The following is a 16,154-nucleotide window of genomic DNA, read 5'->3' as shown; positions in this document are numbered from 1 at the left end:
CATGCAGGGCAGGACAAGTTGCTGGAAGGGTTAGGAGGAGCCTTGGAAGTATATATGTTTCAATGGAAATATATATTGTTCTAGGATGTTAAGGAACCAATCCTATTCAGTGGTTAACAATATTTCAGATGATTGGATTTTGATAAGGATTTTTATGAAATATCTCACAACTGTTACAGTCACAGATATAACTCTAGTTGGACAAAAGTGAATTTACCAATGGCTGAGGAGGTTGTTTTTGCTGCTTTCAACTTTATTGCTCATGCAACATGATTGTTTTTTTCCTTTTCTATTGTGAGCACATTTAATGCTTGCATTGGAAAGTTCTTCCAGCCTCCAGATTCATCCTTGAGCATTGAGCAGACAGAGGTTTGACATGACCTGTTTCTTGCCACAGTTATGGATCTGTGGTTTATGTAGACCATGCCCATATGCCCATTGCATCATGAAACCTTGACCAGTTACCTTGGATATAGAGGAAGGTTGAGGTTTGCCAAATTTTCCACCCTGCTTCACATCACACCAAAGAAAGCTGTGACGTCGTTCTCATCCCATGTAGAGCAAAACAGGTTGAGGTTTGCCAAATTTTCCACCCTGCTTCACATCACACCAAAGAAAGCTGTGACGTCGTTCTCATCCCATGTAGAGCAAAACAGCAAACTACCCAATTTGTACCCGATATAATCTCATCAGTGGTCATTGTGTAAACTTGATAGACATAAAGTATCTTCAACACAACCTCCATCAATTAGCTGTCGCAATGCAGAAGGTGGTCCTCTCTATGTACCATCCTCACATTGGCTAGCCATGATTCTTTAGCTATTCCTGTGACCTTTTGAAGCAGTGATATTAGTTAGTTTCGGGTAGCTTTGGTGATTTGGTTCAGTTTTGGTGATTCCACTGGTTCAAGCCTTCCTATTCTAGACAAGCACTCAGTGTGAATATGGAATTCCTGATCATGTTGGCTGCAACCCTTATTTTTGAGTTTTCGAGCTTGACGTTTGATAATGTTTTGGCTGCAAACGTAACTTCTCTTGTGGGTCTTGAAGGTATGTGCAGTATAATCATTTCTATGTCATTGTTGAATTTGATTGAGAATTATTGATGGTGTCATGCTTAATCTAGCAAAGGCAGTTGTCAGAGTATGTTCAGTTTGGAAGTTCCTTATTTTACCTGGAGTTGCAAATTGTTAGGTGACATTAATAAGTATCATCAAATTCAATTCAATTCATTTAGGGTGTTGCATTGCAAATGCCAGTGGCTGAAGTTCCCTCCTAGTTCCATGTAGAACTAAGATCTTTTTGATAGTCCTTAAATTGTATGGATTAGCTGGGAGACTTCCTTCACATCAAAAATGTTCCAAAGCAATATTTGACGATTGACAGCATCATGTGTCACTGAGAGTCCTACACAAGGGACAAAAATTCTTGGTGGATTTTTCAATGTATCTTTTCTAAATTTTTCATAAATATTTGTTCTTGATGATCTTGTCATTACATTGTTAGCTGTTTGGTTTGCTGTTTTCAAGAAGTTAGATTGCAGACTTGTTCATTGTGCAGCAATGTTGCTCTGCTTTCAATTGGTCATTGCTCAGTTTCTTGATTGTGGACCCTGCTTTCTCACTATTGTGGCTAGAATCTATGGTTTTGATCAATCGTACTATTATTTGATTTTTTTTCTTCCAATACAATTATAGGTTTCCTGCAGCAATTGTCATTATCTTCATTCAGATACATGTGTAAATGGTGGCATGATTTGGATTGAGTCCAGATAGGCTGTGTCTTCTGGAATGATTTTGGCATTTCATTAACAAACTGCTTGCAGCTTATTAGATTAGATGTTTACTATTTCTTCATTGAGTTCTTGAGTCTAACAGAATGAAACAGTCTTTGGTGTTATAGCTGAGAAGATTGGAATCATGATGGGGTGATGATGTGTAGGGGGTCTTTTATTCCCAACATCTGTAATTGAAAGACCATGGTACATAAATTGTATTAATCTGATTTGCTTCCCCAAAGTTTCCAGCAGTTTCACATCTTAATTAGTAGTGTTGTATCTCTAGTTATTATTTTGAAACTGGAGTCATGAAGGATAATATATTTTTTGGGGAACATTGTTCATGTGGAAAATTCAGATCTATTCTTTTGTGTTTTGCAAATGAAAGTAACTAACATTCCTTTATTGCTGATGTTCAGGATCTCAATATCATTTCTGCTAGTAATTCATGCTCAAACTTTGTTGTTCATTGATTGCCATCTTTGATTTTACAAAGATTGTTGTATTACGGAACTGCTTTTCCAGTTTTTCAGCAAGCATTCATTGTCAATTACTGATTGCCCCTTTGTGTCTTTACAAAAAGTACTATCTGGCAGAGAAATATCACGTGTCATGGCTCTGGGAGTCTCCCTCACAGAAAATTCTGCGAAGTCCATACACTAAATAAAACATAAGCCGTTATGCAGAGAAACTTTTTAAAAAATGGAACTTTAACAGAGTCCAAAAATAAAGAAATGGGTTATTTGGACAATCAGGAAATGATTATCCTAAAATTGGTTAGTATTTGGAAGTTAATATATAATTTTGATTTGCATTTACAATATTGTTTATAAACCAACTGCCTGAAAGTGGCGGTTAACAATTAATAATGTGACTCTCTTTAAATGGGTACCTGAATACATTATAATTATTGTCAGCAGGTGCTGTTTTCATACTTGATTAACTTGGAAAGCGAAAAGACATTTGTCAATAAGTAGGTTTTGCTATTGCATGGAATGAACTTAAAAATGGGCTCCAACCATGAGGAGAGAGGGCTGTTTTCTGCATATGATTCATAGTTCGAGAGAGTTTCAAATTAATGTTTTATCTCTGATAGTTCAGATTAGTGTGGCACTTTTTGAAAGGCTTTCACCTTCCCAAAAAATAGCTAAAAGTGAGCAATTAACTTGTAATAGATAAAGTAATCTAATTAAATATTTATGACTATAAACCATAACTAATTGAGTTTGCTAACAGCAATTTGATAGGGATGGCAAACTCAGTGATGTGCCGTAACTGCAGTATGTGAAGGTATTAGAGACTATTGAGACTCCCAGTATATCCTGTTGAGCTGGAATCTGAGGTTGCAGGTTGGATGTTTAGGGATGAGGGCAATTTTTAAAATTTTAATTTAGACATACAGCATAGTAACAGGCCATTTCAGCCCATGAGTTTGTGCTGCCCACTTTACACCCCGTTAAGGTACACCTCTGCTATGTTTTGAATGGTGGGAGGAAACCGGAGCCCCTGGAGAAAACCCAGCTTGGGACTCGAACTCTGGACTGGTCCCAATTGCTGGTGCTGTAAAAACATTGCACTAACTGCTAAGCCAACTATGGAACGATACTCAAAGTAGCTAGTAGCCTGGATTAGGGCAGAGATCATGTATAGAAGGATTGACTGAATATCAGGCAGATATGGGACTCAGGATTTAGTGATGTAAGAGACTCTGCCTTTCATCAGGTCCAACAAGAATGAGGTAATTGCTATCTATATGAAAATGACAAAGAAAGCATGGATAAAAAATCTGACCCTGTACCATGACACAGGGAGGTGAATGAAAAAGAACATATTGATGAGAAGGGTCTGAATAGTTCAGCTAATTTATGTTCTTCCCTTCAGCCATGACTCGAGTCTTGAAGGTAGCGAAGAACCTGAGAGTGAGGATCCAGTTCTAGTGGCCTACACAGGAATTAGAGATGCACATGGAACGAGGAAAGACAATCTGTGGAGAAACTTTGAGAAGCTAAGGACAAAATTAAAAATGGCATATTGACAGTAATAATCTTGGGACTGTGAACTGACCTGGGAGTATATAGACATGGGTTTCAGATCTCAGATTGATTTTTAGATTACATACATGACGTCGCGTACAACCATGAGATTCTTTTTCATGTGGGTGAGGCAGAATTACCATTTCAGGTTGTGGAAAAAAATGTACACAACATATACATGTAAACAAGTCAAGAAATGTAAACAAATTGTGCAACCCAGAGAGAAAACAAAAGCAAAGTGCAAAAGTAAAAGTCCTTAAATGAGTTCCTGATTGACATTATTGTTGAGGAGTTTGATGGTGGAGCAGAAGCAGCTGTTCCTGAACCTGGTGGTGTGAGTCTTGTGGAACCTATACCATTCTCAGTAAGGATTTAAAGATTTTGATGCTTCTTTTACTGCTAAAGAAGTAATAGATGCTCTTCGATCCATACCAAATGGGAAGTCTCCAAGGGATGATGTCTTTACTTCTGAATTTTATTAAAAAATTCAGGATTTATTGATTCTATTATTGAAGACGACAGAGGTTTATTCTTTTCCAGATTCTTTTTCTCAAGCAATTATTACAGTTATTCTTAAGAAAGATAGGGACCCATTGAAAGCTGGGTTTTATAGACCAATTTTGTTATTAAATGTTGATTATAAAATTGTAGCGAAGGTTCTAGCAAATAGGTTGGCTAAATATTTACTAGATTTAATTCATTTAGATCAGGCCAATTTTATTAAAAATCATTATTCGGCAGATAATATGTTAAAGTTGATTTCATTAATTAACACTTCTCAAGAGGGATCCAACCTGCCAATGTTTATTTCATTGGATGCAGAAAAGGACTTTCATAGAATAGAGTGGAGTTTTTATTTAAAGTTTTAGAGAAATTTAAATTTGGCCCTCTTTTTTGTTGGTTGGATTAAGGCTTTATATAGAAGTCTCACTGCTAGAGTTGTGACAAATGGACAGTTATCTTTACCTTTTATGTTGACCAGATCGACTAGACAAGGCTATCCTTTGTCACCAGCTCTATTTGCATTAGTTATTGAACCTTTGGCTCAGATGATTAGACAAAGTAGTAATATGAAAGGAATTAAGGTAAAATTTGATAAATTTAAGGTTAATTTGTTTGCAGATGATGTTTTGATATATTTAACAGAACCTCGGAATTCTTTGAGGTGTTTACATGACAGATCGGAACAATATGGTGAGAAATCGGGTTATAAAATTAATTTGGAAAAGAGTGAGATTATGTCATTAGTTAAAATGGATTATTATTCTTGTAAGCATATTATAAAATTTAAATGGTCAGATCAGATTAAGTATTTAGGTGTGAAGATAGATTGTAATTACAGTCATTTATATGAATTAAATTATTTTCCATTATTGTCTAAGTAAATATGATTTGAATCCATATAACCATATTACAGCACAGAACAGGCCAGTTCGGCCCTACTAGTCCATGCCGTAGCAAATCCCCACCCTCCTAGTTGCTCTGTCCACTATGGTAAACAGGTACCGCGACTCCCCGGACACCGGCAAGGGGCTCACGGCATCCACGTGAATATGCTGGAACCTCTGCATTGCCGAGTCGAAATGTTGAACAGTGGCCTACGGGTGCCTGTGGACTTTAGACGCTGGCACCTGATGCATTTGCGGGTTAGTGCTGCCACCTCCTTCTTGAGGCCATGCCAGACGAATCGCTGCGCCACCATACGTACAGTAGTCTTTACTGAGGGGTGGGCGAGATCGTGGATAGAGCTGATGACCCTTGCCCTCCACTCCTGTGGGAATACCGGGCGCAGTGAGCCGGTGGAGTTGTTGCAGAGCAGCGGTTAGGTGGAGTCAGGAAGCTGGATATCCTCGAGCTGGAGACCTGAGATGTGCGCCGCCACAATGGAATCCTAAATTATTGAGTAGTTAGAATTTACCTGTTTTGAAACATTTAATGGATTTATAGTATTAAAAAAATGAAGTTATAGATACTCAGATAAGATTTCAGGTAAAACTCAGTTGTATCAAAATAAGCTTTTCCACTTCACACTTAATAATCAACTTTTGAAGTTATGGGATTAAAAGGGTATTAAATTGGTGCAAGATTGTTATGAAGCAGGATATTTTATTTCTTTTTAGAGAATTAAATAGAAATATGATATGTTCAAATACTTTTTTCATATTATCAAATTAAAACTTTATTGTTGGATAATTTTCGGCATACTTTGCGGTTAGACGGTTTAAGTTTGAAATTTTACTTTCTGAGGGTGGTAAGAAGCATACACTTCAGATATCTGAAGTGTATGCTTTATTACAGAATAAAATGCCTAAGTTGGATTTACATAAATATAGATTGAAATGGGAGAAAGATTTAGGTATTTATTTCTCAGGATGACTGGATAAATTTATGTAGGGATAGTATGACTAAAATTGTAAATGTAAGGTCTTGATTAGTTCATTATAATTTTATTCATCAATTATATTTAACTTTGGAAAAATTAAGGAGATATAATTTTATTTCTTCAGATTTATGTTTTAAATGTCATAAGGATGTAGGTTCTTATTTACCTTCTACTTGGTCAGGTGAAACAGTAAAATATTTTTGGAATAGATTTAAGGAATTTTTGGAAGTTATTCTGAAAGTGAAATTTTCATTAGATCCTTATGTATTTTTGTCGGGTAATATTAAGAGGTTGAGTTTAGAATTAAAATTAAATAGATTTCAAATTGCATTTTTGAGATTGGCATTCGCTATGGTTAGAAAATGTCTGGCAATTGCTTGGAAAAATTAGACTGATTTGAGTATTCAGAGATGGCTTATGGAGTTGAGGTCTTGTACTCCATTGGAGAGGATAACATATAATTTGCATCATAATAATTTATTTATCATAAAACTTGGTGCCCATATTTGGATTACATGGGGTTGAATTTTTTTAATCCCCTTACTGCACAGTAGTGGTGTTACTCCAAACCATGGTAATTAACTGATGAATTTTGTTCTTATGGATGACCTCTTTCTTTTTTCTTCCTTTTGGGGTAGGTTAGAAAGGGTGGGTGGGTTAGAGAAGGGTGAGAGGGATCGTAGGGGGTTAATTTTAAAATGTATGTATTGTTTTTGAATTGCTTCTAAGTTGTATTCATTAATTGTATCAAAATAATGCATCATGATTTAATAAATAAAATTTTCAAAATAAAAAAGAACCTATGCCACTCTTCTGATGCTAGCACCGAGAACAGAGTGGGTACATGGTAGTGTGGATCCTTTATGATTGCTGGTGCTCTCCAATGGCAGTGTTCCCTATAGATTTCTTGATGGTGGAGAGAGTTTTGTCTGTCCACTATTGGTGTTCCCATACCAGATCATTGTGCAGCTGGTCAGCACACTTTCCACCACACATCTGTAGAAATTGAGTGGATCAGTAAGTTAAATGAATGGGTCAGTACAGATATAGAAAGAACATGCTGCTATTTGTGGACCATCAGCACTCCTGCCGAGAGAGTAGAACAATTTTGTTGAGATATTCTCCACTTTGGCTGTGTTGGGATGAAGTAGAATCTGAAAGATGGTCAAGTTTATTGTCATCTGATTGTACCAATGAAACAATATTCTCTGATCTTCAGTGCAAAACATGCAGATACACAACCAGACATAACACACCTGTAGACAAACAATACATATGTAGGACAAGAATTCATACATGTATATCTATCATATGTACATACACAAATAAATACTGTTTCATGAATATCAGAGTATCAGATAGTTAATGTGAGTGGCTCCTTTGCTTGTTCAAGATTTTCACTGCCTGTGGGAAAAAGCATTTCCTCAGCCTGGTGTTACTCTGATTCTCTTTTATCTCTTTCACAATGGAAGCAGCTGAAAGATGCTGTGTTCAGGGTGGAAAGAATCCTCACTGATTTTGCATGCAGGTGGGTCAGGATGGAGTGAAGGGAAAAGACTATAGCCTCATCTGTGGAACAGTCTCTTCTGTAGGTGAACTGAAATGGTCCAGCATCTCTGGCACGTTCCATCACCAGATGCTCAAAGCATTTCATAATGGTGGAGGTCAGTGGCACAGGGCAGTAGTCACTGAGGCCTGTTATTGTCGTCCTCATGGATACTAGGATAATGGAGGCTGTCTTGAGGCTGTGAAAATGGTGGACTGTTGAAGTGAGGTGTTGAAGGTATCCATGAAAACCTCCATCAATTAGTGTTCAACTGATATGGCTTTCAACTGAAACAAAACTGGGGATCAGAGTCCAAGTGAAGAAAGGTTTATTTACCTAAAGTGAAAGAGCAAGGTTAAAACCCACAAAGGCAGTTTGGATGGTAAGTAAGTTGAGTTAAAATAGGAATGGCAGAGATTAATTGCAAAAACTGTGTCAGTTAAAAGACAATTCAATATGAAGTTCAAATTAATGGTAATATGTTTGAAAACACAAAAAATCCCAAACTAATAGCAAAAAGAGGTATGAAGTTGAAATTATAGATTTCACAGCCTAACATTTCTGAGCTAAAGTAAATGTTGTATCACTTCATTAAACAAAACAAATGTTTCCAGCATGTTCATTTTGAAATTTATTGTTACAAGCCCAGAGGACCCCAAAACCCAGTAATAATAGAAATTCACCAAGACAAATGATTACTTAAAGAAAAGTTGCTTTTAATTTTTGCTAATCATAAAAACAAGATCAAACTTTAACTTATTACTATTAACTTAATCCCCTTCTAATTCTAAGTGCATGTGTATGTAATGTGTATGTGTTCAGGAAAGTTATTTGCTTTAATAGGCCAATCATTCACTTCTCACTTCTCCAAGTTCAGGCAATTCTTATACCGTGCACAGAATTTAACATATATAAATTTTCATCAGGCTCTGGTGCTTAAAGATAACTGGTTTCTGCTCAGTAAGGTTCTTATTGGTTTCAGAGAGATATTTGTTGCTTGTTGGACACACACAAACTGATTTCCTCTGATCATTCACTTCAGTGTCTTGCCGAAGAAACTTGCCCCATTGTGGGTTTTCCAAATGATAACCTCTTCTTCCAGGCCAGGTCATCACAGAGTTCCTATTGTTTCCCTTATTTCAGGAGAAACACTCTACCTAGCCATTTCCTCTTGTAAGAACTACAAAGGTTTTCAACAGGGTGAACTCAGAACTCACAACCCGTTTTCAAAATGGGGTTTTCAACAAGCCTGCCAGCTTTCTATGTTGCAGCCTCCAAAAGCTACTGCGGAACTGACCTCTCTCTCTCTCTCTCTCTCTCTCTCTCTCTCTCTCTCTCTCTCTCTCTCTCTCTCTCTCTCTCTCTCTCTCTCTCTCAGATGAATCCAATCTCTCTCTTTTTCTCATGTATCCAATCTCTCTCTCTCTCTCTCTCTCTCTCTCTCTCTCTCTCTGATGAATCCAATCTCTCTCTCTCTGATGAATCCAATCTCTCTCTCTCTGATGAATCCAATCTCTCTCTCTCTCTGATGAATCCAATCTCTCTCTCTCTCTGATGAATCCAATCTCTCTCTCTCTCTGATGAATCCAATCTCTCTCTCTCTCTGATGAATCCAATCTCTCTCTCTCTCTCTGATGAATCCAATCTCTCTCTCTCTCTGATGAATCCAATCTCTCTCTCTCTCTGATGAATCCAATCTCTCTCTCTCTCTGATGAATCCAATCTCTCTCTCTCTCTGATGAATCCAATCTCTCTCTCTCTCTGATGAATCCAATCTCTCTCTCTCTCTGATGAATCCAATCTCTCTTTCTCTCTCAGATGAATCCAATCTCTCTCTCTCTCTCTCTCAGATGAATCCAACCTCTCTCTCTCTCAGATGAATCCAACCTCTCTCTCTCTCAGATAAATCCAATCTCTCTCTCATGAATCCAATCTCTCTTTCTCTCTCTCTTTCTCTCAGATGAATCCAATCTCTCTCTCTCAGTTGAATCCAATCTCTCCTCTTTCTCCTTCTCTCTTTCTCCTTCTCTCTTTCTCCTTCTCTCTTTCTCCTTCTCTCTTTCTCCTTCTCTCTTTCTCCTTCTCTCTTTCTCCTTCTCTCTTTCTCCTTCTCTCTTTCTCCTTCTCTCTTTCTCCTTCTCTCTTTCTCCTTCTCTCTTTCTCCTTCTCTCTTTCTCCTTCTCTCTTTCTCCTTCTCTCTTTCTCCTTCTCTCTTTCTCCTTCTCTCTTTCTCCTTCTCTCTTTCTCCTTCTCTCTTTCTCCTTCTCTCTTTCTCCTTCTCTCTTTCTCCTTCTCTCTTTCTCCTTCTCTCTTTCTCCTTCTCTCTTTCTCCTTCTCTCGCTCTCAATCTCGCTCTCGCTCTGGCTCTGATAGCTTCTAAAAACAAGTTTCCTATCCGTTAAATTTTGTGATCATCACCTGATCTTGGACTTTGTTCCATTTCCACCTATTTCTGAAGTTCCTTCCAAAGCAGTTCCATTGTGTCTGTCTTCAACAAAGCTCTTAGATTTTAAATGAAATGTGAATTTTAACTGTCTGTTTGTAAAGTTTCCTACACTAAACCCATCACAATCTATCTATTTTAAAAACATTTTTATAATTGTGGTGGACCGAACGGACGCACAGCTGGACAGGCAGAATTTCCGCGACAAGTGGCCGGCACAGAATGGTGCGGGCTACCTTTCTTTGACCAGGAGAAGCTCACGTTTGCAGCCCTGCGTGGGTTGATGAAGTGCGTTCCTTCCATGCTGGCATGTTGTCAGAGAGACAATGACTCTGCAGCATGGTAACTTCACTCCCCTTTATGAGGCGCTCTGACATCACTCCCCTTTATGAGGCGCTCTGACATCACTCCCCTTTATGAGGCGCTCTGACATCGCTCCCCTTTATGAGGCGCTCTGACATCGCTCCCCTTTGTGAGGCGCTCTGACATCACTCCCCTTTGTGAGGTGCTCTAATATCATTCCCTTTTGTGAGCCAAGGAATTGTTTAAAATAAAATAAAAAGTTGGTAGTAGACTCTTCTCTGGTAGCTATTTTTTTTAGCTCTGCGGTTAGAACCACTAAATTGGTGACGCTGACGGTTGGTCAATGTCTTTTGAGCCCCAACAGTGAAACATTACCGCGCTGCACGTGGTGGCTGTGAAACTGCCCACCTTCTGGCCTCACAGATCATGTCCATGGTTCCAGCATACTGAGGCTCAGTTCCACATTAGGAACATAACAAATGGAGCCACCGAATCCTGGCATGTAATTGCCTCATTAGATGAAGATTCTGCTGCCAAGGTAGATGATTTTATCAACAACCCGCCAGAGGACAATCAATACAGTGCTTTTAAGGCACTTCTCATGACTTTTGGCATGTCTGACCTGGAAAGAGGCACGCACTTAGTCCACCTTGACAATTTGGGGGTCAGAAGGCTGTCAGAACTGATGAATGAAATGCTTGCGTTAGCAGACAGCGATTTCAACTCCTTAATGTTCAACGCAACCTTCGAATGGCTACTTCGTGGCATCGCCTTGTTGTTCTCTTCTTCTGAGGTCTCCAAACCAAGGGAAGGCACACAGACTGTACAGGTTACCACAACCTCCTGTGGCAAAGTTTCAATGGGTCACCTTGGACTGTCAAGCCAATGCAGCTGCCAGTTCCACAAGCTACCAAGGAAGAAAAATCCATTGGAGAACAGTGAGTGGTGTTTCTACAATAGAAAGTGGGGCAGGAATGCGTGTCACTGTGTGCCACTGTGCAGTTACGTGGTTGATCTGGCCATCAAATATTTCAGATATTTTATCGAGGGCAGGCATTTTACTGCGTTTACTGACCATAAGCCTCTAAAGTTTGCCCTTGTCAAGGTTACGGATCCCTGCTTGGCATGTCAACAAAGGCATCTAGCCTATATTTATGAATTTACCTCTGATGCGTAGCATTTGTCTGGTAAAGACAATGTTGTACCTGACACCTTGACTTGGACAGATGTCAATACGATTACAGGAGGGCTGGATCTCTGGACTCTCAATAGCCCAACAAGAGGACCAGAACATTTTACTCAAGACAAACTAAAGCCTGCACACATGTACATTGCTGAACCTGTGCATGTCCCACCTCCCAAGCACTGGGAATGCCCTCCTAAAATACCCAAAGTTGTGACATTGCATTCGTCCAGTGATTCTGGTGGGGGGGGGGTGTGATGTGGCGGACCAAGCGGCCATACAGCTGGACAGGCAGAATCGCCACACCGAGCGGCTGGCATAGAATGGTGCAGGCTCCCCTTCTTTGCCCAGGAGAAGCCCATGTTTGCAGACCCGCGTGGGTTGACAAAAGTGCGTTGCTTCACTGCTAGCATGTGGCCAGAGACAATGACCCTGCAGTGCGGTAACTTCACTCCCCTTTGTGAAGTGTGCTGACATCACTCCCCTTTATGAGGTTTTATTTGTTTAAAATAAAAACAGTTGGTAGTTGACTTCTCTGGTAAGCTGTGTTTCTTGAGCTCTGCAGTGAGCACCATTAATAATATACATAATATAAGTGTAACATTATTTATTCATATTTTTGATTAATTATAATGCATTCTTTATCTTTTGGAGGTTGGTTTCCAAAAAAATTTTATTTTTAATATTTTCAAGTACAGAACTACAAACTCATACCTAGTGGGTCGTACTTATAATGAGGTGTATACTGTCTAGACATATAGCTTTGCTGCTAAGATGAGGAAAATGAAATTCTATATTGATCAACCTATCTACATTCAGAGTACAATTGTTCAGTTTTACATGGGAAGGATCCCATTCTTATTTGGCATCATTCATTAGGGGAAGAGGAGATTGTCCTTTAGAAGGAGAGCATGATGTTACAGTAAGTCAAGGAGTGCCGGCTGGCATAGTGCTACAAAGCCAATGTGCAGGGTATAGAGGAAAATACAGTTAAAACTGTGCAAGAGCACATCTTTTACCAACGACAGGTCTATTTAAGAATCTGATGACAGCAAGGAAAGCTAAATGCAGAATTGTTTCTCATGGCTACTACTGAAAAAATACAGATACACAACGTAGAATGAAGTTGCATCTGCCCTTGGCCAGAATGCTCTCTTTAGCTATGTAACCCCATACTGAAATAAGCATCATTTCGATGGTGTCACAGAGTATATATAGCTTTCTCCTTGTGATGAACCCAGATTTCTGGGGTGGTAGGTGGGCGGAAGAGCAGGAAAGGAATATAAAGCAGTTTCTCCATTTCATCACTTTCCAATAAAACAAGATTGCATGTTCATATGGACGTGAAGGGGTGGGTCTGGGGATGAAGTTTGTTTTTGATGTTCACTATTTATGCTTGCACATAAAAAATAGAAATGTTTAAATGCTAATTGAAGAACAATGGTGACTGACACATGAAGATATAAGAGAAGAAAGGTTAAAGGAAATATATGATGCATGAATAAATCAAAAAGTATAACTCAGTATATAGTTATAGAACATAGATTTTTTTATGAAATGCAGCATATTAACATTTCCCAACAGCCATCAATGTGGCTTGAGGTTTTTATTACATTAGGAAGCATGTGGGATAATAACATTCTCTGTATAACACTTATTTTGGAGCTTATCAGGGGAACTTAATCACGCTGTTACTGTTTTTATTTATTTTGAATGGGATTACCAGGCAGGTTTCCATAGGCTTCATGTTAGTTTACCAGCTTGAGAGTTGTGAAAGCTCATGTCACTTCTTTGGAAGCCCTGAGGAATCCATTTAAAAACAGATTCGCGGAGAAGATGCCATTCTCAACTCACTGACAGCTGTGCTAAAAACTTGGATCTCTGTAAGGATATGCAGATATATCCTGGAACTAGCTGTGGTATTAGTGCAGAAGGCTCACTGCTATTTTACATCTTGGAAATTTAAGTGGTCTGACAGAAATGCTTTAAACCCAAATGAATCTTTCATGTGAGAGATGAGAGGTTGCAGATGCTAGAATCTGGAGCAAAAAAAACTGCAGAGGAGCTTAGCGGATCAAGAACTACCAGTGGGGCAAATAGGAAATGTCACAATTTCAAGTTGAGATAAGTCGAATTTATTGTCATCTGATTGGACAGGTACATCCCAATTAAATCGCATTTTCTCGTCCTCTATGCAAAAAATGCAGACACACAACCAGACCTAACACACATACAGACAAACAATACATCTGCACAACAAGTATTTTATATGTACAACTATATAAATAAATGTTGTTTTGTACAAATGAGAGTCTTGAATGGTTAGTGTGAGCAGTTCATTTGATCATGCAGCATTCTCTCTGCCTGTGGGAAGAAGCTGTTCTTCAGCCTGGTGGTCCTGGCCCTCATACTCCTGTAGCTCTTCTCCAACAGGAGAAGCGGAAAGCTGCTAGGTGCACGGAGGAAGGGGTCCTCAATTATTTTTGCACCCTCTTCAGACAACATACTATCCACTACACATCTGTAGAAGTTTGCCAAGTTTTCTGATGACAAACCGCAAGCACCTTAGAAAGTGAAAGTGCTGACTTGCTTTCTTCACAATGGCATTAGTATGATGGGTCCAGGAAAGGTCATCCAATAACTCCAAGGAATTTAAATTTCCTCACCTTCTCTACTTTTGATTTCCCTCAATGATCACTGGATCATCTGGTTTTCCATTCCTAAAGTCTACAATCTGCTCCTTGGTCTTGGTGACGTTTAGTGCGATGTTGTTGTTAGTACACCAGTTTATAGTTTAATACAATGGAAAAATATTTTCAAAATGTAGCGTTTGCGCTATGCAGGCATGGAGAATAATGACATGTACACCAAAGTCTTGATTTTATTGCACTGACTGTTGCATTTATATGGGCCCCAGGTCCTCACATCAGGGCACCACGTCATTGGAGTGCCGGTCTGAGATTAGCTGGCGTTCCTGCCACAGTTCATTGTCTTCCTGCTGTGTGGGAGGTCATCGAGGACGACAACCGGTGTCACCCTCAGGACTATGTGGTCACTGCATTCGTCGGCCATTTTGTGGTCCAGTCCGTGTCTCCATGCATGGACCGCTACAGATATATAAAAGTATGATATCTTTTCCCCTTAAAGTGCCCCATACAGTCTATCTCAGTGTATGCATGTGAGTGTGTATTACAAATATCTGCATTGGAAGAAGATAGAAATCCATGGAATGGTGAAGAGGCTTAGTGTCCATGTAGGCCTCCATCAGAGTTATCATGTAATATTGTAGCTTTCCAGCCTTGCATAGTTTATGCATTTTACCTGACATATATCTATTTAGATAAATAATGGCCCAAATTTGTTGTCAGTATCAAAACAACTTTGCTTTCCAGTGACTTCAATGGAAGTTACTCACAAATATCCCTTTGCCCACCACACTCACAGCATGGTCAGTCCCCCACTCATGTTCCCCGTGATGTAATGCCTTGTGCTTATGTCTCCATGTGCAGGCGTGGACACAGAGCACCTTTCCAGCGTCCCTATGAGGGACCCTACAGAGTGCTCTGCAGAACAATCTCCACTTTCACCTTAGATATCAGGGGCAGGGAGATATGTTTCACAATGGACCACCTGAAACTGGTCCAAGAACACAAGCTGGCACACAGAAGCTGGCCTCCAAAGCGCCAGGGTGACACTGGTGCCGGTTCGGGGTGGGGCTGGGTGGCGTTATGTAGTGGCGTGCAAGTCTGTTGTGATGAACCAGCCCTGCTTATTATACATAGTCAGCGGGGCAATCGCAACAAAGATGGCAATGTGTACCTGGCTTCCACTCCAGAAAGGAAGTTGACGCAAGCATCAGGGCATACACGCAGTCCGACTGCTGGCCTGATAAGCAAGCACTCAAAGTTTGAATAAACACTCTGCTGTGACATTCGAGCTAACAGCCTGCATCTCCAGTCTGTTCTTCCACTCTCACACAGCACTAGTTTGCTGTCATCATCAATATTACCTTTTTTTTTTAATTGCCTTCTTAGTTGCATTTTAATCACAAAAGGTTGGTTTTCAGGTGCAGTAGGCTATCAAGAAGGCAAATAGAATGTTGGCCTTCATTGCCAGAGGGATTGAATTTAGCCGAGATGTTATGGTACAACTATACAAGGTATTGAGGCCGCACCTGGAGTACTGCATACAAATGCCTTTTTTTTTAATTGCCTGAGCAAGGATGTATTATCTTTGGAGGCAGTGCAGAGGAGGTTCACCAGGTTAATTCCAGAGATAACCTATGAGGAGAGATTGTTGTCTTGGACTGTACTTATTGGAATTTAGAGGAATGAAAGGGGATCTTATAGAGGTATATAAAATTATGAAAGGCATAGATAAGATAGAGGTTGGTAAGTTGTTTCCATTAGTGGGGGAGACTAGAACTAGTAGACATCGCCTCAAGATTCAGGATAATAAATTTATGACAGACATGAAGAGAAATTGCT

The 16,154-nt window shown here is 39.4% G+C and overlaps 1 protein-coding gene and 1 long non-coding RNA gene across 3 annotated transcripts in view; one reads left to right on the top strand and one right to left on the bottom strand.

Moving 5' to 3' along the window:
• Window positions 1-16,154, top strand: part of ankrd50 (ankyrin repeat domain 50) — a 128,645-nt gene that overhangs the window by 10,444 nt on the left and 102,047 nt on the right. The window lies entirely within an intron of this gene.
• On the bottom strand, window positions 233-10,628 carry LOC138757605 (uncharacterized). The gene is made up of 2 exons (XR_011353734.1): window positions 10,418-10,628; window positions 233-1,961 (listed from the first exon to the last, which is right to left on the bottom strand). It is a non-coding gene; the product is annotated as an uncharacterized lncRNA (long non-coding RNA).

The sequence above is a fragment of the Narcine bancroftii genome, chromosome 3, assembly GCF_036971445.1.
Source record: "Narcine bancroftii isolate sNarBan1 chromosome 3, sNarBan1.hap1, whole genome shotgun sequence".
In the NCBI taxonomy this organism is placed as follows: Eukaryota; Metazoa; Chordata; class Chondrichthyes; order Torpediniformes; family Narcinidae; genus Narcine; species Narcine bancroftii.
Note: the sequence above shows the minus strand (reverse complement) of the source record. Positions and strands in the feature narration are given on the sequence as shown.